General features: G+C 41.1%; 1 protein-coding gene across 4 annotated transcripts in view; it reads right to left on the reverse strand.

The window, feature by feature from the left end:
• LYPD6 (LY6/PLAUR domain containing 6) overlaps window positions 1–21,282 on the reverse strand; it is a 124,435-nt gene extending 103,153 nt beyond the window's left edge. For 2 of the 4 annotated variants that reach the window (XM_058715326.1, XM_058715325.1), the window contains exon 1: window positions 21,108–21,258. The gene's annotated coding sequence lies outside the window, so the exon portion shown is untranslated. Of the gene's footprint in view, window positions 1–21,107 lie in introns of all 4 variants that reach the window. The other 2 variants (XM_058715327.1, XM_058715330.1) reach the window with 2 other exon arrangements.
• Between the last annotated feature and the right edge of the window lie 6,020 nt (window positions 21,283–27,302).

Genomic DNA, 27,302 nt, shown 5'->3' on the forward strand with positions numbered 1-27,302 from the left:
AAAGCTTCAGCCCCCTGCATGGAAGGCAGAACCACCATGTCTGGTTCCTCATTAACCAGAGCTCATTATCACGGCCCCCCTGCTTTCACCATCATCTGACTGATGCCAGAAAGTTTTGATTTACAAGCTGGAGGGTCAGAGAAAAGAGCCTTGAAAAGGTTTCTTTTCTTTTTAATGAGCACATTTAGGTTGTTATGAGTCAAGTTCAAAATTCAAGTCACATATGAACAATTTTTATAGGAGAAGGAGTAACCTGATGTTCAAATTCATTTGCCTCCCATTTTGAAGTAATTCATCTTTAAAATTTCTGTGAAAATTCTACAGAGTTGCCCAGAAAATGGCACCAACCATCTGTAAGTAAAAACAAAAGCTCTCTATAGTATATATCACAGGTTCAAAGCACTTTGGCATCGGCAGATTGAACACGTTGTTAAAAGAATTTAACTGCAAGAAGAGCTACCATAATTACATAGCAGCTGGTCTAATGTTGACAAAACAACTTTTAAAGGCTTTCAGAAGCCTTAAAGGCTAATCAATTAAAAAGGCATGAATAGTAATGTGCATCCTCTCCTTAACACTGTGAGCTGCATCTCCCACAAATGCAGTGAGGTTTTCATTTTGGAACAATCATTTCTTATGTCCTACAATTAAGCCGAACACGTGAATAAATTCTAAGTTGTGTCTAGGTGAGACCATTATACTTAAAATAAAATAACTCCATAAAACTCAATTATAAACATTGAACTTAATGAGCATTTCCATACCAGCAAAGTTATTATCAAAATGCCAACAGCTCATGCCAGAATTTGTGCTTACTTTACCAAGAGCAGGCAGAGGAAGTGTTTTAGATTGTCGTCTACACTGGCCAAGGATATGCTGGAGGCATGAAGAATAAATGAACGGATGAATGGATGGATGTTGGGACGAGTCTGTACTCAGCATCCAAAGAACACTGACTTAATCCCTTTGGGATCAGCCGAGGGGTCATGTTGGAAGGCCTCCTCTGCCAGGACCAGCCAGTTTCCTTGAAGGTCCAGCTGGAAGTCCATCTCTCACGGGCACCTTCCACACGCTTCCCACAAGGCTTGTTTCTTTACCAAATCCCTCACCTTCAGAGAATTAGAAAGGATTTTATATATCACGGGATCCCATCCTTTTTAGGACCCAGCTAACTTTTCCTATAGAAGGCCAGATAGTAAATAATTCAGGCTTTGTGAGCCACAGAATGCCACCACACCACTCACCTCTACCATTGTAGCATGAAAGCAGCCTGCATGAGATTTACACAAATGGGCATGGCCAGGTTCTGATAAAACTACTTACAAGGGAAAGCAGGAAGCCAGACTTGGCCCACGGTTGGTAATTATCTGACCCCTGCTCTACCAACGTGAGTCGCCTTGTTCCCACTCAGGGTCCAGGGAGCCTCTTTCGGAACACCTCCAGGGAAGAAGGTCAATCCCCTCAAAGCGGCCTCTCCCACCTTCTGAAGCTTTCCCTTCTATCGACTGCAATGAATCTGTCCGCAACCTGCGGGCACTGTCACATCTGTGCACCCTGTCCTCTCCTAACTCATTCTCCCGCCCCAGTGTGCTCTGCACAGATAGGCCTTCAAAAATCCTTTCTATAATTAAAGAAAATACCACCAGTGTTGCCTTCTGGAGCCCCAGAGAGTAAGCCGAATACCTCTTCCACCAGACAGCCCTTCATGTATTTGAAGACAACTGTGGGATATGGCATTTTCTGTCTGCGCCGCTCATTTGGGATCTATCTCACAGCGCATTTGATTGTTAGTTTTCTTCTTCCATGTACACACTTTTTTCCTCCTCATTTAGATGGCAAGTGAAGCATAGTCCCTGGCACACAAGCTCCATTTAGTTTTACGAGACAGAGTGGCAGGACGACCACAGAAATATCAATCAACACATCTTTTTAAACGCCTTTCTCCACAATGGGGACCTCTTCCACTACGGGAGGTGGACAGCTCACCACAGCCGCTGGAAGGCTGCGAGTATGTCAAACGTCTTCAGATGTAAAAACTGATTTTTGAGAGGCAAAAGGCCTCCTTTTTCTGTCTTCTACCCCCCACCGGGATCCTGGAGTAAAATTTTAAAGTGGCAGACTGCAGAACACCAATGTTCCAGCTGAGAATTCTGAGGCTGAGTTCGTTGTCCGTGCTGGTTGCACAGCTTCCTGAGGCCCCATCTTAGTCATGTTCATATCCTGTGCTATTTACCCCTCTCCTTAACAACCACTGCCCCAGAGCAACATGCCCACTGTTGGTATTTATGTGAAAGCACACTGTAGGACTTCAATAATGCACTCTCAAGTGCAAAAAGATTAATAAAAATCTTGAGTGCTCCTTATAAACGAGCAATCCTCCTCAGGGTAAGAAATTGGGTCCCTCACAGAAGTTTTCAAGGCACTGGTAAAATGAGTTTCTCACAATGTTACCTCTAACCTCTACTCCCCAGGCTAATTCTCTTTCACAATCGGTAGTAAAATATTCAAATAGGCTGTGTTTTAATATCTTAGTGAGAAAAGAGTCTTTAAAACCATTACAAATACTTCATCGCATTTAATGTCACTTTACCTTTTTATGTTCCTTCTCCCCACTCTTGTGAAGGACAGGAAGGACACATCTCACAAAGTCCTGTACTATATGCACTCTTTAGCAGTGACCCCAGGTGCAGAATCCCTGCGTGAAAGAAAGACCTGTTTATGGACACTCATAGAGGGGTAGAGACACCCCAGCAAGGGGAGCCTGGGCACCTCCCATTCCATCCTCCAGAAAGCCCAGGACAAACCATCGACTCTACTGTATTGGACAGTGGACGTTAGACACTTGTGGCCACCTAAATTTGAGTTAAATACAATTTAAAATATAGCTCCTTGGGGCGCCTGGGTGGCTCAGTCGGTTAAGCGGCCGACTTCGGCTCAGGTCACGATCTCGCGTTCCGTGAGTTCGAGCCCCGCGTCCGGCTCTGTGCTGACAGCTCAGAGCCTGGAGCCTGTTTCAGATTCTGTGTCTCCCTCTCTCTCTGCCCCTCCCCTGTTCATGCTCTGTCTCTCTCTCTGTCTCAAAAATAAATAAACGTTAAAAAATTTAAAAAAAAAAAATAAATAAATAAAATAAAATAAAATAAAATATAGCTCCTTAACCGCATTAGCCACATTTCAAGTACTCAGCCATATGTTGGCCAGTGCAGATGTAGAACATTTGTCACCACAGAAGAGACTAGAAAGTTCTACTAGACAGTGCTAGTGGGCCCAGTGGGCCTCTCAGTGATGGCCACTCTCCAGCCAACACCCGTGGGACTTGACCAATAAGCTTTCAAGGCCAACTGGAGCTGCACTCTGTACTTTCTTAAAGCCCAAAGAAAAAAATAGGGTATGGAAATGTCATACCTGGTTATGCCAGACAATTAATACCACACTGGTTTAAAGGTATTCTTTAAATAAAGTGAAAAAAAAAGGAAAGAAATCCATAATTTGCTCTTATCTCAGGGAGTTCTGCCAAAGTCCCCAGCCTTTGCAACTCCGTGAGAAACTTTTATACAGAATAAAAAAGCTGGATTCTCATCTGGATTCTAGTAAAAAGTAGGGGGAGAGGGAACAAGAGGCACAATTTCTCTGTTTTTCTGAACTCAGCATCCTTTGTATTATTTTATGAAGTTCATCTTTGCTCTAATCATCGTTTTGCATGAAAAAAGAATGGGGCTTTTTGCCTTTAGAAAGTAGGACTCCCAAGTTCTAAAGAAAGCATTAAAATACTTCTGTGCCTTAGATTTATCATCAGGCAAGTAAAGTTGTTCAATAATCTGCATCTAGTTAGCACAGCATATAATTGTTTTTTTCAGATTACTAGAATCACCACCTCTATAAAATCTAAGAACAAGAGAAAGTTGCTAATAAATTTTAAATTTCCCACATAGTTACTTTGGAGAATGTAAAATTATGAGAGTAACTAAATTCAAATTTCAGGCTGCTTTCTCGCAAATGTAGTAATATTGAGATGACCCCCTGATAGTCGATAAAGTCTGTGGAACATCTGTTTTGATAACATATGTACTTAAAATTCCCCACATGTCAGTTTCAAGTTACTACAAAATATAAGGCGGCACCAGCTGCAAGGATAAGGAAGAAAAGCTGTTAGCAAAGTGCCAGGAAATGTTCAAGATTTTAATGGGACCAAGTCTCTTTACCATTTGCATATCATCATCCTAGGAAACAGACCAAATAAGAGACTAGAAATCCTACCTCTTCCACTTGTGAGAAAATTCCACCATGATCTTGCTATATTTTCCTTTACTACCTTCCTAGTAAGGAACTATGGTATGTTTAATTCTGGTAACTGTTTTTTTTTTTTTAATTGAAGCATAATTGACACACAATGTTACCTTAGTTTCAGGTATACAACACAATGTTTATACACACAAAGTTTATAGGTTACGCTATGCTCACCACAAGTGCAGTTACCATCTGTTACCACATGACGCTGTTACTGTCATATTTCATCCCCATGACTTATTCATTCCATAACTGGAAGTCTGTACCTTCCATTCTCTTTCTCCTATTTTGCCCATCTTCCCAGCCCTCTTTGCTCTGGCAACCACCAGTTGTTCTATGTATTTATGGGTCTGTTTTTGCTTTGTTTCGGTTTTTAGATTATACACTTATAAGTGAAATCATATGGTATTTGTCTTTGTCTGACTTATTTCACTGTGCATAATACCATTAAGGTCCATCCATCTCCTCGCAAATGGCAATATTTGGCTGAGTAATATTTTTTACGGCTGAGTAATATTCCATTATATATATGTGTAATCTATATATTATAATATAATCTATTATATAATATAATATATATAACATATATCGTATCTTCTTTATATATTCATCTATTGTTGGACACTTGGGCTGCCTTCACCTTAGCTATTGTAAATAATGCTACAATAAACAGAGGGGTGCTTATATCTTTTCACATTACTATTTTCATTTTCTTTAGGTAAATATTCAGTGGAATTACCAAATCATGTGGTATTTCTATTTTTTATTTTGGGGGGAACCTGGACACTGTTTCCCACAGCGTTGGCACCAATTTACATTCCCACAAACAGTGCATGAGGGTTCTTTTTTCTCCACATCCTCACCAACATTTGCTGTCTTTTTGATAATAGCCATTGTGACTGGTGTGAGGTAATACCTCATGGTGGTTTTGAATTGATATTTCTGGTATCTTCAACCAAAATGCTCTCCCCTCATTATTTCTGCCCCTCCAAATAGTATCCATCTGCAGGGACCAGTTTAATTTTCACACTTTCCATGAAAGTGACTTCATCTCTTCTAGCCTGCAAATTCCTACTTCTTCTGTACCTACAGCAAATAATAAAGGGCCATACAACTGCAACTTAATTGTCCTCCTTCTGCTCTGACACCCTGATCTAACCTCCTCATGTTTGTGGATCTGCTCCCATTTCATGGCTCTTACAGAAATTGTGAAGCTCTCAAAGTTACCTCTCCCCAGAACTCATATCCATATCCCACCCCCCATCTACTTCATATCTCCACTAGAAAGCCTAACAAGTATCTCAAGTGTAATATGTCCAAAGCTTATCTGATCCTTTTCCAAATCTGCTCTTCCTTAGTCTTCCCATCTCAGTAAATGATAGCCCTACCCTTCCAGTTTATCAGCCATCTTTGACTCTGCTCTCTCACGCGTGCCCTGCATCCTGTCCTCAGCAAATCCTACCTCCTGCACACTCTTTCCAGATGGATGAAGCATGCCCCTTTTCACCACCTCCACTGCAACCACATGGATATAAGCCAACATCATCTGGATTATTCCAACCTTGTCCCCCTTCTATTATTTATTCTAACTGTAGCCAGTGGTCTTTTGAATCATACAATTAATCAGGTCATTCTTTAGTGCAAATTCTTCCAATGTCTTAATTTACTCAGTAAGGGAAAAGAAAGGAAGGAAGGAAGGAAGGAAGGAAGGAAGGAAGGAAGGAAGGAAGGAAGGAAGGAAGAAGGGAGAAAGAAGAAACGGAGGAAGGAAGACCTTTACAATACCCTCTAAAGCCCTGAATTATGGATGGCCTATCTCTTATGTTTTTGAGCTTTCACTACTCTCTCTCTCTCTGGCTTACTTCACTCCTAGCACCAGTCTTCTTGCTGTTTTGAGAGTGAGGCATGATGCTACTGCAGGACCTTTGTGTTTCTGTCTGGAAGGCTCTTCCTGCAGCAGCCCCCTAGGCCCTTTCCCTTACCCGGCCCAGGTGTTCAGGTGTTCATGAGACCTGCACCATGAGGTCTCCTATGACCACCATGTTTAAAGTTGCCAACTGCCAACGGCTTCCTGTCCACCTCAGACATTCCCTCTTCCCCTCTTTAGTTTCTCCAAAGCACTTAGGACCATCTAACATACTACATATTTTCTTATTTATGACCCCCTGATAGAACGTAACCTTTATGAGGACAGGGATTTACGTGAGCCTTATTCACTGCTTTATCAGAGACTTTTGCCTGTTTCAATCACTTCTGTGTTTCCACCTTCAACTATGATCGGCACAAGGTGATTCTCAAATATTTAAAGACAAAGACAGAGAGAAAGTCAGTTCCAAGCTCCATGAGGACAGTTTTCCATGTCTACCCTTCTTTTTTATATCCCTGGCTAGCACCCAGAAAAAGAGTACTTGTTGCCTAATTATTGCTATGTTTACATTGGCAAATGTAAAATATTAGGTCACTCAAACGGTTGGACATGTTAAATGTACACAGTGGTGATGCACTATTAAAAGAAGTAACTATTTTTAAAAGATTTCAAAGCTATTTAAACTTAAGCTCATAATCTCTATTCAAGTATGAACAATCCTCACAATCACCAAGAAGAGACAGATTCTTAAGCGCTGCCAAAGAAAGATACAAATACCTGCCCAAAAAAGAGAGGAAAGGAAGCCTCGATACTATCTATCATTTACTGGGTGAATTACAGCAAATATAACTTCAATGCCAAGCCCCAAAACAAGTCGTTTGGGGATTTTGGCCACTAGGTTGGTTATTAAAATGGACAGGTGCTTTTAATAAATCAACAATGCTTTGCCAAGCAGTGATAATGATGATGGCCTAGACAAACTGCTATGAAACACTGGGGTAATGCAATAGAGAAAGGAAGAGCCCTTCCCCCCACCCCATCTACAAAGAGAAGGGTGTACATCCGTCATCTCCCAAACAGATAGTCTTTAAACAAGGGAGACTTACTAGTCAATATGTCTAAGAAATGGCTCAACCTTTCTACACATGCAGAGCATTGCCTATAAAACATCAACAGTCAACTACAGACCAAATACACACTAGATTCTTTTTCACATAAGATAATTTGAAGACTATGCAGAAAGCTTTATGGAAATCCTTCATCCATAAAATGATTGAGCGTCCCAAAAGGGGAATGCCATAACATGCCAAAACAAATCCTACCTAGTTTTTTGTGGCACTTAGGTTCAGGCCCATACAGAGCATCTCTTTCCCACGTGAAAGGACCCACGTCTCTTCCAAAGTTCACTGAGCTGCTGCAGCACAGAAACAACTGCAGGGATATATCTCTTCTGCTTTATAAATTCTGTACAAAAAATTCTAAGTAGAGTTATTTTATCTGTGGATACTTTTTTTTTTAAAAAAAGGAAAATAAACATTAAACACTAGCATCATATTTGCGGGTTAAAATATCCACCTTTGATTGCTAAGAAAAATAGTGTTGTATGTCAGGTCATGAGTCCACGATGGCTTGGAAGTGGTGATGATTACAGGAAGCACCATTCATTAACCAACCTGTTCGTTTATTCAGCAAATACTGACTGAGTAGGGAGAGCCTCTGCTCATCAAATACCTACCGAGTATCTATCCACTTTGTGCCAGGCCTTGCGGTGAGTGATGAACTAAGGCACCGCACATATGTTTAAGGGTACAGGAAAGATGGCCTCTAAAAGATGAAGCTGAATTCAAAAACTGGAGCACAGTGTGCTCTGGAATCCTCAAGACAATTCAAGGTGAGGAAGGAACCACAAGACCTCCGAATTGAGCCAATGTTATAATATGTCTCTTGTCACTTGGAAAAAGAAATGCTTAGCAATTGTCCACCAAATATCAAAATTCAATTTAGAGTTAAAAATACAATTAAATGGGGGTGAAAAAATATAATTAAATAGGGGCGCCTGGATGACTCAGTTGGTTAAGGGTCCGATTTCAGCTCAGGTCACGATCTCATGGTTCATGAGTTCAAGCCCCATGTCGGGCTGTGGGCTGACAGCTCAGAGCCTGGATCTTGCTTCGGATTCTGTGTCTCCCTCTCTCTCCCTGTCCCTCCCCTGCTCATGCTCTATCTCTCTCTCTCTCAAAAATAGATAAACATGAATATATATATATATATATATATACACACATATATAATATATACAATTAAATGTGTGCAACTAATTCCAATTTTTTAGACAAGCATAACTAAATAGGAATATTGATGTTTTATTAGACACATGCTTGAGTTCGAATAACAGAACATTTGACAAAGGCTCTTAAGAATTTAGAATGGTGGAAAACAGATAACTAAAACTTAGAAATAGACATACAAATTTAATTTAACAGTAAAGTGAAATTGGTATCAGATTTTGGCTTTTGTATCCTAACATTACCTAATAAATTATTTCTTTAAAAACATGAAAAGAGCCAAACTCATAGGCCACTATAAATTGTCGGCTGTAGATTGTCTTGTAGATTACCTACTACAGAGATCCAGAATAGCCTAACTTCAGAGAATTCACAAAGTGCAAGGATTACAATATGAAAAACAGCCAGTGTGAATCTTTACTTTTCCTTTGAACCCAAGAGATTACAGATGGCCACCCTGTATTCCTCCACCCCTTACAACCTCTGCAAGCAGAACTATTTCAGTAGGAAAAGGCAAAATCCAGACCCAGCCATACTATCCCCCTGGACATCTATAAGGGCTTCCACTCTCTCCTGAGACACCATGGCTTTTACCAGCTCCTCATCAAGCAAAGGGTGAATCTGGCAGGAGCCAAATAAAAAAAAAAAAAAAAAGCAAAGACTGGTATTGGGGGCCAAGGTGAGATAAACCTCTTCTGTAATCCTGAAGATGAAGGGAAGAACTGTTCACATTTTGTATACATTCAATATTTGTCTTTTCATCTTGATGTTTCAGCTCTGTGATTAATTGCGCTGCTTGGCTCAGAATGCCTCTGTCAGAATAAAATCTGGGTCTTTTGCAAATTGTTCTTTTCTGAAATGTTATCCCCTCTATTAGCACAAATGTTTCAGTGTTTTGTTAGGGGTGTGGGGGGCAGTGGGTGTGCTTGGCGAAGTTGTTATTCGTGTTTTGACTGCCTGTGAATTTATGCAGTCTAAAATTTAAACCTACAAGGGAAAATGCACACCTTGCAGGTTTGGACTCTCTCAGCATGCTCTTCTCTTAAAGTAGATGCAGGGATTTTCTAACAGAGTACATTTTTGATCAATAGGTTTATACACAACACACAAACTCTTCTAGATGAGAGGCAAGGGGCTAGCTAGAAAAGAAACAGAAGAGAGACAAACTATTGAATTATAGATTCACAGAATTTAAAACCCAGAAGAAACCCAGACATCAGCTAATCCAATATTTTGTGTTGTACAGAACACTACACTGACCATCAAGATGCACCTTCAAAGGGGGTGCTATTTTCAAGCAGTTTTGGGCTTCACTGAGTAGTACACCTCCTTTCAGATATTTAGAGTGACTATTCAGTTACCAAAAGTCCTGCAACGTAAATATATATATATATATATATATATATATATATATATATTATTTAACCCATTGTTTCCCAAACATATTGAACCATCATCCCCTTTTTTCTGCCTTTAACATTCCACAGAACTGGTGTTTCTTCTTGCAGATCCTGTCCTAGAAGTGCTGATCTCATCATACAATGATTTTCCAGATGAAGAAACGGACATTCAAAATTAACTCATTTGGCCAAAAACCTGGAATTAGTTAGTGGTTGATAATTCAGAAAATAGCATGACTGGAGTTTGGATAAATAAGCAGAGATCCCAACAACTTTCCTTTCCACCCATACCTCACTACAAAATAGTTGCCTCTCCTGAGTCCCTGCCTCACTCTCCTCAGACTCCTACATTCCCTCAACTTCTACTTATCTACTTGACCAATGAGCACCTCTTAACTGGCTCAGATTCATTCATTAGTAAGTGCATCCTTTCCCCATGGGAAGCCTTTTAACAATGACTTACCAGGCAGTGGCTTTAATGGAGGCCATGGCAGGAATAGGACAGATAATTTAAAGCAATAGAGCTTTGTGTTTCTCCTCAACTTTATATATGTTTATTGTAGGGATTTCCCAGGAAGGTCTGGAATCAGACAGGATAGGGAAAGTTTTCTCAAACTGATCATAAAGTAGATGATCCTCTCCTTAACTGTTAAGTCCTCTGGTTCCATCTTCTCTGTACTCTTTTCCATTTTCCACATCCAACCTTATTCAGTACACGGTTTCTCCTGGAGAGATGGGAAACCCTCATGCAATGTCAGAGTGGGCCAGAAGCCACAGGAAATGAGTTTACCCACTTGCCTGCAACGCCCTTTAGGTGCTACATAGCACTCTGCATTTCCTTATTTTGTTTAACCTAACTGGAAACTACCTCTCCTGCAAAGGTCTTTCCTAGATAGTTCCCAAGGCGAGAAAACAGTACCCCTACACAATGTATCTTTCTTTGAAATGCTATTCCACTATAGCTATGTATTGTCCTTCATTTAGAAAGTTGAGCCTCTAAATAGCTTTGGTGGGAAAATGTCTTTTGCATCATGTTGATCATCACTCGCCAGGCTTGGCTATACCAAAGAACGACACTGGCAACAGTGGAAGATGAACCCTGAGTTGTTTCTCAGAACTGGGTGGAGTGGATGTTGATTCTGCCATATCTCACCTGGTGCTTCTTAAAACAACACTTTAAATCAGCTGGCTGTGATTCCAATCTATGACAATGGAACAGGAAGAACATTGGCCATTAGAGATTAAATCTTGCATTGTCTCGGTCTCCGTTTAAAAAGTGCCAGTCCTGGGGCGCCTGGGTGGCGCAGTCGGTTAGGCGTCCGACTTCAGCCAGGTCACGATCTCGCGGTCCGTGAGTTCGAGCCCCGCGTCAGGCTCTGGGCTGATGGCTCGGAGCCTGGAGCCTGTTTCTGATTCTGTGTCTCCCTCTCTCTCTGCCCCTCCCCCGTTCATGCTCTGTCTCTCTCTGTCCCAAAAATAAATTAAAAATGTTGAAAAAAAAAATAAATAAATAAAACAACAAAAAAAAAGTGCCAGTCCTCACTATGTATGTTCCTCTCTTCTATGAGAAGGGGGCCATATGGGAGATGGCTCATGAAAGAGTTTTTCAATAGCATAGAAAGATTTTGTATATCTTCACCTATATATAGCAAGTCTGATATATTGCCCTCTACCAGAATAAGGATCAAACACATTGAACACACGCTATATACATAGTAGGCAGCCACCATGTGACCTAGAGAAAAACAATACTATTGAGGTAGTAAGAAATTACATATGAATAATAAATCTGGGTGACAGGAAGAAGAATGATTATTTTCTTCCTTCAACTTTTCTGTTGTTTTTGTTTAACAGAAATTATCTATGCACCTTAAAAAGCATAGTACAGCTTAGCGTGGAAGTGTGAAGCAAGCCAGTTTTTATTTCCACCGGTGAAGATGGCATACCTCACTTCCCCAAGTCCTAGGTCATGGTGACTAATGACTTACAGTCTGTTCTGTATAAACCTCAATACTAGAGGGTATTTCTAGAAAACAAAAGCAGGGGAGTGTCTCTGAAGAGAACAGTCAGTTTATGGGATTTGTTCTTCATGGATATCCAGAGATTAAATTAGGTGGTACTTGTTATAAACAACTAAAACTATCCTTTCCATCTAAACCAATCTTTCAGGGCACCTGGGTGGCTCAGTTGGTTATGCATCTGACTTCAGTTCAGGTCATGACCTCGTGGTTCGTGAGTTCAAGCCCCACATTGGGCTCTGTCTCTCAGACAGCTCAGAGCCTGAGGCCTGCTTTGGGTTCTGGGTCTCCCTCTCTCTCTGCCCCTCCCCTGCTCACACTCTGTCAATCTTCCTCTCTCTCAAAAATAAATAAACATTAAAAATAAGTAAATTAAGATAAATAAACTGATCTTTTGTGCTGCTCCCAGCATGATCCCCACAGCTTTTTCTCTATGAAAGTGCTAATTCTATTCAACATGTTTATTGAGGTATTACTCTATACAAGACACTATGCTCACACTAGCATTCAAGAAAAATAAGACATTATGTAAATAATAAACTAAATGTGAGAAACACGTCAGTAAAAAAAAAAAAAATACAAGCCTAAATAAAAGAGTAACATTTTTACTGATGGGAGGAGAATCAGGAAAAAAGGTTTCTGGGGGGAGGTTGCACTTTAACAAGGCCTCGAAAGATAAAAAGGATTGTCCATTGGGAAGTAATGGATGTAAGGACACTCCTGACCAAGGACGTGTCTGACCAAGAGTCAGAACTGCTGCAAAAGTTTTTGGGAATTCACTCAGTTGAGTGATTAGGAACATGAATTAAAAGAATTTCATAAAAGAAATTCTTCTATGAAGTTATACATAAAAGAAAACCATGTACTTCTAATACCCGTCCTTTGATCTTCTATGGAAAGATACTACATAAGTGCAGAATATTACTTCTATTAAAGCAGTATTTTTAAGTGGTAATATTTTTAGAACACTTGAAAGTGGGGTTTTTTCCTCTTCAAGATAGAAATATTGTAAGAAATTAAATGTATTCTGCATGAATAATCAAGTCAAAGAACAGTGAAGATCTACAGAGCGAGAAAAGAACAAATTCCAGGGAGATGCGCTAGATCTTTTAAATTATTTATTATAGATCTCATGCTCTTAGAAGCCAAGAACTCTGTTTCACTTAGTTTGGTCTAAATACCAACATTTTGCCACTTTCAGTTGTTCAAAGCTATTTTATTAGATCAGCATTAATGAGTAGTTTTAAATGTCAAAAAATACATATTGGTGCCTACTCATCTCGGAGCTTAAAGTTTAATTGGTGCAGCCCCTTGGTTTTATAGTTGAGGCAAATGAAGGCCAGACGGTGGGTGACTAACTTGCTAAAGGTCACCCCGCTAGTTCACAGCAACCAGTTAAACTGGAAGAGACTAAATAACTTGCCCAAGGTCACACAGTTGGCAATGGGTGGGCAGAATTACAACACAGGAGAACTTGGCCTCTAACCTTTACACTGCACTGCTCCTCTGCCAGTGGAAAATTAGCATAATCCTGCACAAGTAGGTAGGGTCCTGTAGATGAAAAGCCATACAAACAAAAAGTAGAGAGTAATAAATGCTATTATTATAAGTGCAACTAAGTGTATACATTATCTAAATTGCTTTAATGGCATAAAGGAACCAGTATTTCTAGATGTCTTGATGGAAACTTAAATAATATGTACATTTTCTAACTTATTGTACAATTCAGTACTGAAAAGGGAAAAATGAGATGAGAATAATGTAATCCTTATTTCTCCTGCTTCTTGAGCGTAAAAACATTAAGGAATATATTTTTGAAAATGGTCACCCAAAATCCTGCCACCCAAACACAATAACCATATTGTTAATCACTTAGGATGCTTAAAGAGACTTGCTTTGATAATTCAGATAACAATCCAATCTTCATTTTCTTTTTCATGGCAGAGACAGTAGGACAATCCTGGGTTTAAGAACTCTTACATCTATGGCCTCTGACAGGTCTATCAGAAGACGAAGATTCCACAGCCAGTACTGCTGTGTCCCCTAATAACCTATTATGTAGTAATCACTCACACACACACCTATATGTTTCTTAAATCTACTTTTGATTTTAGCCTGCATGCCCCCTTGGCAAGACAGAGAGTGAGGATGGGCAGGTGAAAGGGCAGGGCAGGGACAGCAATATTATAAAGTCCTAGGGCTTATTACTTTCTGCCCCAAATCCCTTGCTTTCAAATGCCAACACATGTTTTCTAGTTCTAATTTTCCACTCTCATGAGAAATGACCAAAGTATGCTCTATGTGTAAATGTGTGCATGAGAATCTGACTTCCAGTATCCATCTAGCCCTTCTTCTGTAGCAACCTGAGAAGGGTAAAAAAGTCAACGAAGTTACTAGTTATGGTAACTAGTCACCAGTTATAACTGTGACCTCTAATTGGCAGACTGAGTGAAAACTAGAATAACCTGATGCAGAAATGATACTTGCAGTACCCCTGACCACAGCGATTCTGGAAACTGTTTACATCCTTTATGGAATCCTGGGAGCTTTGTCTATACAGTTGTTACAAGAAGATGCCAGCTCCAGGGGGCATGAGGCCTCTAGGCCAAGATGGCTCCCACGCCTGTCCAATGTGACCCTCATCTCCTCATACCTGAGCTGTGTTCCCTGGGCGGCTGCAAGGGCTCCCACAAAGGAATGCCTGATGGCAAGTCATGGTTCCTGTCCTATGGTCTTCTGGTTACACTGGTGCCATGGGTGACCAGTGGTAGTCCTGCAGTCAGATTAGTTGAATCTTTTATTTTATTTTTTTTTTTAGTTTTTTGTTAACATTTATTCACTTTTGAGAGACAGAGTATGAGCGGAGGAGGCGCAGAGAGAGAGGAAGACACAGAATCCGAAGCAGTCTCCAGGCTCTGAGCTGTCAGCACAGAGCCAGATGCGGGGTTCGAACTCACGGACCGTGAGATCATGACCTGAGCCAAAGTCGGACGCTCCAGCGACTGAGCCACCCAGGTGCCCCAGATTAGTTGAATCTAAGGAGATATTCTAATAGACATTACAGTAACTTCATAATATATAGACAAGGGTCTTATCCCTTGGGGCTTTTTCTTTCCTGGAAGAGTTGTTCTCTTTATATTCTGTCATCAGGTACTAGCTACCTTCCGCAAGGACTCATTCACAATCCTGGACACTGATTTGATCATTTGAGTGTTCATATCTGGTTCCTTCATATCTATCTTTCTTGAGGAATGACAATAAGAGTTGCATGCAGTGACATATATACGATATTTTACACAATAACAAGATACAATAATCTGTTCTTCCACTAAGATTCTGACAAACCGGGTATATTATTATCCTAACAACAGCAACTTATCAAGCTGACATTGGCATAGAATATACATTGACTCCCAGGTTTCTTCTAGGGATCTAGTATTAGGTTCAGTTATGAATATTTAATAGTTTGTGGCATATATTTTTCTCCTGCAAAGATTATAGCTTACCAGAAAGGGGCAGAGCACACTGGGATCATATACCCTGGGGTCCAAATTGAGGAAGGAAGATGGTGATCCCAAGTCTACGCCTGACAGAAAGGTAAAATCTAGAGCCAATGAAAGAAACAAAACCCTAGTCCAAAAACACAGGAACAAAATGAAATGAGATGGAATCAAGGAGTAGGATTTGGATCAAAAGTTGAGAATAAACCAGAGGATCCTAGATAACCAACCCAGACCATTTCTGTGGCCCAGGGGTTGTGTAGTACAAGGAGTGTCAGGATGACTTATAGATCATATAAGGTCATATGACCTGAATGAATCACATGACCTCAAAGAACAAAGTGGGCCTTAGGATCTCTTCTTATTTACAATTTCTGTGAGTCTATTGGAGTTTTCATCCATTTCATTCAATTCAAACATTGAACGTGTTTATTGGGAGACTGCCATGTGCCAGGCCAATTGTGGAGTCCAAAGGGAAAGAAACAGACTTGGTCCCTGTCCTCATGGGGCTTACAGTCTACAAAGGAGTCAGCAACGCTTCTGACAGGTTGGTTCTTCATATCCTGATAGTTATGGCAAAAATGGAATGAATCTCTTTCAAGTTCACAGTTCTCACTCCCTAAAAGAGAACACCAGTGCTCTTCAGCCACACTTTTTCCTAATAGTAAATACAAGGAAGTTATTTACACACGCTGTATATACAGATAATTCGGGGCAAAATTTGCAACTACAGATTTCTGAAGAAACAGATATGATCATCAAACAAGCCTTTCTTACAGTAAAACAGTATGAAATCTGAGGTTATAATACTACATTATATTTTCAGAGCACTTTTTCTCATAAGAGCAATGCATGTTCATTGTAGAAAATTTGGAAAACAATGGGGTAAAAGAAGACAATAAAAACATTTGCAATCCCATACTACCCAGAGATAGTCGCTGTTAATGTGGTAATGCATTACTTTCTATCCAGATAGATGAACAAATAAGTAGCAAGGATGTATATAAACTTACTCAACAACACATTTTCAAAAAATGGTGTCACACTAGCACAGAGTTTTATATCCCCCCTCCCCCTTCTCTTAATATTGACTTTAACTTGGTAGATACACTTTTCTTTAGACGGCTGAGAGAATATTATCTGGCTCTGTTGACTACTGATGGGAATAGAATTTAAAACCATCTCCTATAAATGTGCTTGGGATTGCTTTCCCCAAGTACACTTATCTTCAATCTTCCATTTTGCCTTTAATCTTCTATTATTTTTCTTCCCACTTAGGTTGTCTTTTACGTTATTCCTATGGTTCAACTTTATCAGCTTGATTTTTACTTATAAGAACTACATGCCATCTGTGAACATTTATAAAAGTTTAAATAAAATCATCCCCAAACTACTTCCTGGAAGAGCCCATTTGTCCATGCAGAGAACTGTCTATTTATCTTCACTCTGTTTCTTATTTCTTGGCCAGACAAAAAAGGTCATGAATTGGGAGGGAACTGGGATTTGAAACCTAGCTAGGCTTTTTCAAAGTTTAAAAATGTTACATTTTCTGTAACACTGTAGCCACATACTTCCTCCTTTAATTTGAATACAATCCTCCCCCTTTCTACGAAATATGTTGTATTTGATATAATCTGTGTTAGCTTTGAATACTGATCTCCAATTGTCCGTGAGGACACAGATCTGGTTCAAGGACTCCAGGGTCCTCCCTGAAACCCTCCTCCTGACAGGAACCCTAGGGATACCAGCCAATGCCCCAGAGAGCTGTCACTTACACAACTGAGTTTCTCCATCACACTCGGGTAATGGCCACCTGGTCTTAGTGATTTATCTGTGTCTAGTCTGTTGATTAGGTCTGGATATCCTGAGCACTTATTTTCTCTATTTCCTGCAATGTGATTATTGCTTGAGAAAGCCTGGGTGTAAGAATATTACTCAGCAAAAGGTGAAGCAAAGAATTCATTTCCACTATGTTCTCTTTTTATCTCTGAGTATATGTTTGGTACAATGTAAGCCAACTGCTTCTACAATTCTCATTTCACAGTATTTAAGAGTCTTTGGCTATTGTTTTAGGAATCTATTGCAAGGATTTTTTTTTCAAGTTCATTTTGGCTGTCTCATTTTTGTGTGCCTGGGATCTGTCACCCTTTGTGAGTTCAATTCAATAATCTGACCCGTCAAAAAATTCTTTCTCATTATATATATCTAAGTAAGAATTATTTTTTCTTTATTTTTTTCCTACGTATTCAATGTTTCAAATAGCTTGAATACAAGACCTTTATTTTCCTTATCGTTAAGTTCGTGTAAGGAAATCCATATACTTACTCCCCACTTTCTAATGGCTAATTTAATTTTTAGGTATTTATTTCCATTTTTTCTTCTTCCATGTCTGCACTGAATTATCTTTAGAGAACTGATTATATTTGACGTCTTTCTTTGGAGTTCTCTCTCTCTCATTATAATATCAAATTGAATTGAATTGAAATATATATATTCATCATTATGTGTTCCAATATGCACTACATCTCCTAGGTACTCAGTGAACATTTCCAGAGTGAACGTATGATACCAATAGCTAACAATCATGGGGCATTTCCTGGGTGTCATATTCCACACTAAGCATTTTACACGTATCACGTCATTAATTCTCAGGCACTAGACTGTAAACATAATTGGCAAGGAGTCTGTCCATGTATCCCTAGCAACTGGAGCAGTGCTGGCACTTAGTAGGTGCTCACTAAATATTGCCACATGAATAAACTGAAAAGCTGCATGAGGTAGGCATCATTGTTATTCATGCTCTACACATAAGAAAACTTATGTATTTTCTTATGTGTCTCTCCAAAGCACACAGAGGTTCAATCACTTTCTGAAGCCCTACCACAATTAGTATATGTGAAGCCGGGACTTGATTCCAAAGCCCGCACACTTAACTAGGAATTATTACTAGTCAACTCATTACCTACCTACATTAATGCAAACAAAATTAATTCTATTTATCTTAAGAAATATTATGCAATGTCACAAATAAACATTGTGTGCAATAATTTTCCAAGAAAATATTTGCAAATGATGGGGTTTTAATAAATAATCAGATAGGCAGTAGATATCTGTATGCTCCTTAATGCTAACTATGCAAGTAAAAACAGGATTTCTCTCTAATCAATATCTTCTGTTGCATTTGTACACTTGTTAATGACGATTTCAGGACTTTTTGATAAATGGGTATTTGTTGTTGTTTTTTTCCTGAGTGATTCTGGGTTTATATAAGTAATCTGTTTTGTCAATTCTTTTTAACATAAGAATGGCACTAATGAAATAATCACTTATTAGTACCTCCTTGTAATTGTCTATAGAGCTTATGAGTAGTTCCTGCTTATAAAGGGGGAGACTTACATATTTCTGTCACTGTTACAAGCATCTCTGTCACTACCAGCCCTTGATTTTCCTGAAACCCTATCATTAGGACATCATTCTTTAAGGTTTTGTTTACTTGTATATTTAATAACTCATTAACAAAAATAATATACCCCTTTGAAAAAATACAGTTCCTTAAAAACATTATTAGCTTTCTCCTTAAATCCTCATCACCCTACATCCTAGTGGGAGTTAAATGGTATTTAGCAGAGAGCAAAGCTTTTTGGGAATGGTACATAATGGTCCCGAAGCCACAGGTTGAATAGTAAAAAGAAGTGCAGAAATTGAAAGTAGGAAAACACTGAACATATAGTCCACATGAAGGAAGGACGGGAGGGAGAGAGCAAAGGAGGTAAAAAAAAAAAAAAAAAAAAAAAGAAAGAAAGAAAAAGAAAAAGAAAAAGAAAAAGAAAAAGAAAAAGAAAAAGAAAAAGAAAAAACTTGGCTCGAACTCTACTAATTCACCTTGGGAAAAAATCATAATCTCCAAGAGCCTTATGGATCCCCCCTGTAAAATGGGGGTGACAAAAATGTGACCTCCTCACAGACACTTTAATAGGACATCACAATGTGCCATGTAAACTGTATAGCATGATGCGATACACGAGATTTTTTTTTTACTTGATATTATTTGCCTGTAATCAGCCCCATTCTGTAATATAAACATTCATTTTAAAAACATTGTCAACAGCTTTAAAATATAGGCCCATGAATCCTATCTCCCTTTTTTGCTCTAGAAACATTTCTGATGTTGTTAACCCAAAGAACCATTCACAATTTTTAACAGGCTTTGTGTACCTACAAGCTCAGAAAGCTTACTGTGTGCTCTGAGGACTAGAGTTCTGTAAAACCTCTGTTTAAACAGGACCTGTTTTTAAGTCCTGTTTCAGTCTGGTGCCTTTGGTCAAGGTGGAAACTAAAATTGAAAACAGATAGATGTTTCACATTTAAATGGATTTAACATAAATGTGCATTAAGCCATTTCATGGACGATTGCACAAATATCTTTCGCAAACTTGGTACACGTGAGCACATATACAGTAACCATTAATGTCTTCCAGAGAAATAAGGTGCAGATCCAAAATTTTAAGCAGCTATCTTGAGTCCTCTCACTCGAAAGAAAATGTAATGGCTTTAAGGGAATTGCTCTAATAATATCATGGCATCTGCAATGGCTGGCCAGAGCAGAGCAGAACAGAGTATATGTCACCATAGTTCAATTTAACAAGAAATAAGCTTCTCCCTGGAGAATCTAAACTCCCTAGTCTCCCACAAAGAAAATTGAATTTTGGAGGTCACACTTTGGGTAGGTTACCAGAGGGAGAAGCTTAACATTCTTTTTGTGATATGCTCTGGGAGGTCAATGCTATTCCACCACCAAATCGCTACCAAAGATCTGCTCCCGCCTCAACCCCCCTCCCAAAATTATACAAGCCCTTGTAGTTCCCTAGGAAATGGCAAATGATTGTGGCACTTAAGATGCCTGAGACCACGCCGGATGTCATCATATTGAAACACCAAGTTTTGTACGGGCGAAGTGATGAGAGGGGTGGATACTGGGGGCAGGGTGTGGGGAGGGGAGGAGAGCTAGTGAGACTGTGGTGTGGGGCAGAACGAGTCAGACAGACCCACAGATAGAGCGCTTTAGGCTAAAATTCACTGTTTAGCCAAATGTAAATCAACCGAACTGTTGTTACCAGAGAGAAAAACACATCGCCAAGTCAAGCCCAGGCGAAGCCCGGGCTCCGTGGGTGGACGGCCCCCTCGCCCAGTCGCCCGGGTGGGTGGTCGGAGGGCCTGGCGAATTCCCGCAATGGCTGGAGGCGCCCCAGCTTACTGCATCCTGGGCAGTGGCCCTGGGTGGGCGCAGCCCGGCCATGGACACCCCCACCCCCACCCCCTGCAGCAACATGTGGGGCGCTGCCACTCCGCCGCCCAGGAACTCCCTCCGGCTGGAGTTCCTGGTGGACGCACACTTGGCCCAGAGAAGGTGCTGAATTACTCCTGGGAGAGATTCCTCCAGCGTTGAACTTGGCAGCTCCTGACATTTCCATCCCACCCTCTGTGAGCCAGCGCTACACACACGCACACACACGCCCCTCTAGACCTGCGCGCAGTGCTGGCTGCCCACTCGGGGACAGAACACCGGAGCGGGATGCAGAGGCGAGCACCCCAGCTCCCTCGGCCTCGGGAAGGGGGTTGGGTGTCCTAGCACTGGGTAGTTCCAGGGACTAAGCCCACTCCCTGGTTGGCCCAGAACCCGCAGTAGTTAGAGCCGCTGGCACCAACCCAGTCTCCTTTTGTGCTCTCCCGGGAAGCCCGCCTCTACTCACCCGGGCTGCGCGCGGATTCCGGCCGCCAGCGGCAGCCCGCTGCCCCATCCCACGAACACTGCGGCGCCCCCAGAGTGTGCAATGCGGAGCCCCGCCAGCGCGCGGCCGGAGCCGGGGAGTGCGGGGAGGCAGCGAGGGAGGGAGGGAGGAGGAAGGAGAGAGAACGCGGCGGGGAGGGGCGGGGGTCGGCGGGGGGCGCGCGCGCCACTCCCACTCGCGCCGGGCACTCGCCTTCGCCTGCAGCCCTGGCCGGCCAGCCCTGCCTCGCGGGCCGCGGGACCAATCAGCGCGCGCGGGGGGAGCCGAGCCCTCCACGGGGCGCGCTCATTGGCCCGGCGCGCTCGACCCAACTCCGGGAGAGTCGGCCTGAGAGCCAAGTCTGCAAACTCCAGCCCGCAGGAGCAGACCGCCCGGCGCAGGTGGGGCGCCCCGCTCCGCGCTCTGGCGGGCAGGGGGAGTCGCCGAGTTCTACCGATTGAACGCAGAGGATTTGAGACGTGCCCTTGAAGCCCCTTCCCAGTGAGCGTTCCAAACAACGTGAGCGTTGCTTAGGTTGCACCGATTTCTTCCTGTGAGCGACCCCCTGCGCGGCTCGGCTCGCCTCACCCTCACCCTGGCTAGCAGTTGAGTGATGGAAAGCCTGGCAGTGTGAAATGGCCCCAGCTAAAACTTACTCCTGGACATCCTCGCGAAAGCCGCAGCACCTAAGAGCTGAAAAGCAAGTCGCGCTCTGGTTGAGGGCAGACCTAGACCGCTTGACGTTTGCAAGAGAAAACAATACTGCGGGGTGTAGGATGGAGCGGTGGGAGAGAGAGCCTGGGAGGCAGGTCTTCGTGAGAAAGTGGGAATCTAGTTGTGAGTTTTGGTAGGCAAAATTCTCCCACCCTCTGCCAAACCCCCCTCCCAGGTAAAGTTATCCCCCCCTGACCCCCTGCCAATCTCTCGAAGGTATTGATTTTTCTCTTCCTTGTTGTAAATCAGGTTTCACTCTCCTGAATTTTTCAATCCAAAGCCTCAAAGTGGAAAGAGAGCACGACCTTACCCTCCTCCCCTCTTAGCAAGGCTGGGGCTGGGGGGTGGGGGTGGGGTTGAGAGAAGGTCCCAGGAAGGTCCCCCACTTCTGCCCAGGGTACCTGGCCTCCAAGACTACCTTCGCTGTAGGGCCCGCTCCAGGGGCCACATTTGCCCATCTATGAGGCCCCTCTTCTCCGTGGACTATTTTTCAAGCTTCTTTTCAGGTGGGCCTGCTCTGAATCTTCCTGCTTCTGCTCTTCCCATAATCTACTCCCCCTCAACATATCGGAGCCCAGTATCTTTCTTAAAAAACTTCCATCCCTTTCCTTCTATTTGTAAGGGATTTGGATAAGATATTTTTGATTAACAGCTCCTGGACCTCAGAAAATTCTTCTCTTACTTAGTGTCTGTGCACAGGTTTACACAAGCTCAGGGTTCCGGTGGGCAAAAATAATTAGCACTCCTTTAGAACCTCTGCACACACCAGGTGATCATTGCCCTGCTGTCTTCCTGCAGGGCTCAGCACGTTGAATGAGCTGAACATGAATTAATCAAACTGAAACTGGGTATGTCTCTCAGCAAGTAGGCAGGTTACCTCTGCAAGTTAGAATCTGGTACTTACAAGGGGGTGTGTGTGTGTGTGTGTGTGTGTGTGTGTGTGTGTGTGTGGTGCTGGCGGGGGGGGGGGGGGTGTGGGGGGGGGAGTATCACTGCTACTTATTTAGTCTCCAGGGAAGAAATTCCTTCTTCCAGGGTTCCTGTCCATGTACCCCGTTCACTTGATTTTTTACAAAGCTGGCTCACTCACCTCATAGTTTAATCAAAACTTAATATTTGGATTCAAAATGAAGTTCAGTATATTCATGTGGTTTATGAGACTCTCAGTTCCTGATGAAGATAGAATCTTTAGGATCTCTTTTTAAAAATGTATTTTAAAAGAATGATAGGCGCACCTGGGTGGCTCAGTGGGTTAAGCACCCAGCTCGGTTTTGGCTCAGGTCATGATCTCATGGTTTGTGAGTTCAAGTCCCACATCAGGCTCTGTGCTGGCAGTATGGAGTCTGCTTGGGATTCTCTCCCTTGCTCTCTGCCCCTCCCCCACTTACACTCTGTCTCTCTCAAAATAAAAAAATAAACTTAAAAAAAAAAAGAATGGTAGATTTGTCCTTGAAATGTCAGCAGTGGTATCTCTGAGTGCTAGAATAATGGATGATTTTTTTTGGTCTTCTTGCTTATACTTTACTGTATTTTCTAAAGGACATATAATACTAATCAGGGGGAAAAATTAAATATGTTAACTCCCAACACACAATACTCTTCAGGCATCGTAAGAGCTAAAATATTAAATCCTCCTTCTACTTTACCCTTCACACTTTATCAATCACTAAGTCCCAAAAATTCTGTCTCCTAGAATAGTCCAGTTCAGAACTGTCCTGTTCAGCCTCTCTACTGCCACAGTAGCACCCTTGTCGTCTCTTGCCAGGTTTCAGCAACAGCCTTCACTCGTCTACCATCCAGTCAGTAGCCACGCTGCCTTCTCTCCTGTCACAGAACAGCGTAAAATCCAGCAGTCCCCCAAACTCCATTGCTATGAAGTTCAAACCCAGCCTGGTTGGCAAGGCCTTTGCCTCCCAGCCTGAGCCCAGCCTTCCATGTTGACCTCATCTCCTGCCCTGACACTTGTTTCTCCATGCAGGATGATCCTGCCTCCCTGCAACTTTCCATCCTTCCCTCTTGTGTCATGTGACTTCACATGCCCATGGCTAAGGCTATACAGTGCTGGAATGCCGCTCTGCTCTCCTTCCCTTCACCCTCCCCTGCCCCCAAGCAGCGGGTTCCTATCTCTGCTTCAACACTCAGTGTAGGGGGCCCCTGGGTGGCTCACTCGATTGAGCATCTGACTCTTGATTTTGGCTCAGGTCACGATCTCACAGTTCATGAGTTCGAGCTCCTCGTTGGGCCTACTTAGTATTCTCTTTCTCTCCTCTCTCTCTCTCTGCCCCTCCCTTGCTTGCCGTCTCTCTCAAAATATATAAATAAGCTTAAAAAAAAACATTTTAAAAGACTCATTTCAAATATTACCTTTTTTACGAAGTCTTCAAAACTGACAGAGCACAGGCAGCAACTCCTCCTCTCTGTACCTCAATGGCACATACTCTATTTATCTAACAACTATTTATGTAGCTCCTATTATGTGCCAGCCACAATGAAACAAACATACATCACATTTATACTCCTGGAACACACCCTGAGAGAAACAAACATTAAACCAAGTCACACGAATAAATGACTGTAAACTGAGATAAGTGTGATGAAACCACTACATGCACAAAAAAAAAAAAAACCCAAAAAAACAAAACGCTGCATGGTTTACTTTGAACATATGCCAACCATAACTCTTACCACATTGTGTTATAATCTGTTGATTTGTTTGTGCAAAGTTCTATCTCCCATCATATTCCTCTGTGTAATCCCATGTAGTATGCTCATAGCATATGCTTAGTAAAATTCTTTAAATAAATGGATAAATAAATGAATGAATATTAAAACCCTATAAAGCATTTTATTTCATGTATTTACATGTTATTATTGTATAAAATCTAAAAGACTTTGGTTCTGAGTTTTCTTTTTTTTCTTTTTATTTTTTAAATATTTTTATTTATTTTTGAGACAGAGAAAGACAGAGCATGAGCAGGGGAGGGGCAGAGAGAGAGGAAGACACAGAATCCGAAGCAGGGTCCAGACACTGAGCTGTCAGCACAGAGCCTGATGCGGGGCTTGAACTCACAGACTGTGAGATCATGACCTGAGCTGAAGTTGGATGCTTAACTGACTGAGCCATCCAGGTGCCCCTGGTTCTGAGTTTTCAAAATTCTTATCATTAAGCCCTTGTCTCATCTTTCTAATTTGGTTTCCCCAACATAAATTATCTCATTTCTTCTCATTTGATGTCACATTTAGAAGATATATCTAATGTACTATTTGTAGACAATTTATTGTTGCCAGAAGAAATTTATTCTTTTGTTTTTTATAAATTTGGCTTTTAACATATAAAAATCCAATTTTAAGATCCAAAGCTAAAAGACACAAAGCACCATCCATAAAAGAATAAATATATTGGACTTGGTCAAAATCAAAAACGTTTGCTTTGCAAACAACACTATTGAGAGAATGAAAAGAGAGACTGGGAGAAAATATTTGCAAATCACATATCTGACACAGGACTTGTAACCAGTGTGTTTAAAGAGTTCTCAAAACTCAACAACAATAAAACAACCAACCAAACTGTCCAAAAGATTTAAACAGACATTTTCCCAAAGAAGATATACAAATGGCAAATAGCACCTGAAAAGATGTTCAATATCCCTAGTCATTAGCAAAATGCTAATTAACACCTCAGTGAGATGCTACTATACACTTATCAGAATGGCTTAAAACACACACGTGCACACACACACACACATGCACACACACACAACTGATAATACCAAATGCTGATGAGGATGCAGAGCAGTGGAACTCACGTCCATTGCTGATGTGAGTGCAAAATGGTACTCTAAAAAGTTGCACACCTTTCTCTGTCTCTCTGTGTCTCTAAAAAAATAAACAAACATTTAAAAAAATAAGGGGGGGGTGGTGCCCAGGTGGCTCAGTCTGTCAAGCCTCAGACTTCAGCTCAGGTCATGCATGATCTCACAGTTCATGGGTTCGAACCCGTGTTGGGCTCTGTGCTGACAGCTCAGAGCCTGGAGCCTGCTTCCGATTCTGTGTCTCCCTCTCTCTCTTTGTCCCTCCCCCACTTGCACTCTGTCTCTATCTCTCTCAAAAAATAAATAAATGTTCAAAAAAAGTTTTAAGTGTCACAGATGTTCTAAAGCTCAATATATACTTAGCTATGTGACCCAATACTCCTACACCTAGATATTTACCCAAGTGAAATGAAAGGCCTATGTTTGTACAAAAACTTGTTGACAAATATTTATAGCAATTTTATTATTAAAACCTTGAAACAATCCCAAAGTCCCTCAACTGGGGAATAAATAAAACTATAGTACATCCAGAGAAGAGAATACTACTCAGTAATAGAAGGTACAGACTATTGGTACAAACATTATCTACCTCAACACATCATGCTAAGTGAAGGGAAATACTCACGAAGCTTAAATGCACACGCTGGTGGGAATGGCAGAGCCATGAGATAAAAGAACTCCAGGTTTCTCGTGACAATGGAACAATGGTGTGAGGTCTGGATGATCTGTTTTTACATGAAGGCAGTTGTTTAAACCATGGTTATTCCACATTTCCTGTCACACAGAGCTAAACCTCATTTCACCTAATATAACGAGGGCAGGAATTAATCAATTAATGAAAATTTCACTTAACTGTAGTCTTCGTGCAAGAAGAAACTGTGACTCTCTTATTCACTGAAATATCACCGATGCCCCACACAATGCCAGTACACAGAGTGGATACTCTGTAAATATTAGTTAGGTAAACAAACAGAAAAGGATAAAGTTGGGATTTTACAGGAATGTAACAAAATTTTCCATTCAAAAGAGTGTTTTCCCCACTCAAAGTAGCTACTTTGGTGCATTACATTTTTCATTCCAGTGACGCTGCTCCTATTTCAAAATATATTCACTTTCCCCCTTCTGCTTATTAAAATATTGCCCTTTCTTTAAGTAAAATTGTTTCCTTTAAATAAATTATTCACTCTCTTTCTTTCTCTCAATGAACAAACAATAAATTTAACATGTTTTCACATTTTACTCATTTTTCAATATCCCAATGTCCAATTTATCTTCTTTTCCTCTATCACAAATATCAGAAATTTATATAACGGGCACACAGTAAAAATAAAAACCCAGATTTTATGCAAAGCTTGAGAGATTTTTGGCTCAAAAAACCGTCATATTTCCAGATGTATCACTAAAAGTAATTTTCATTTATTGGACACTGATGGTTGACATTAAGCTCTTGAAATATCATTAAAATATTTCTGCTCTAACCAGTTTGCACAGTCAAGTGACTTTTAAAAAATCATTTACAGCTAAGCTGCTGTTATGGAATTTATTATAAGAACTCAATTTTCTCTACCAGTTTTTCTACCAGGAAACAGTAATCCTGGCTGCCAGTAGAGACCCCTCAGTTGCTTTAAAACATCAATCAGTTTTATCACTT

Source organism: Neofelis nebulosa, chromosome 2 (genome assembly GCF_028018385.1).
Source record: "Neofelis nebulosa isolate mNeoNeb1 chromosome 2, mNeoNeb1.pri, whole genome shotgun sequence".
Classification (NCBI taxonomy): Eukaryota; Metazoa; Chordata; class Mammalia; order Carnivora; family Felidae; genus Neofelis; species Neofelis nebulosa.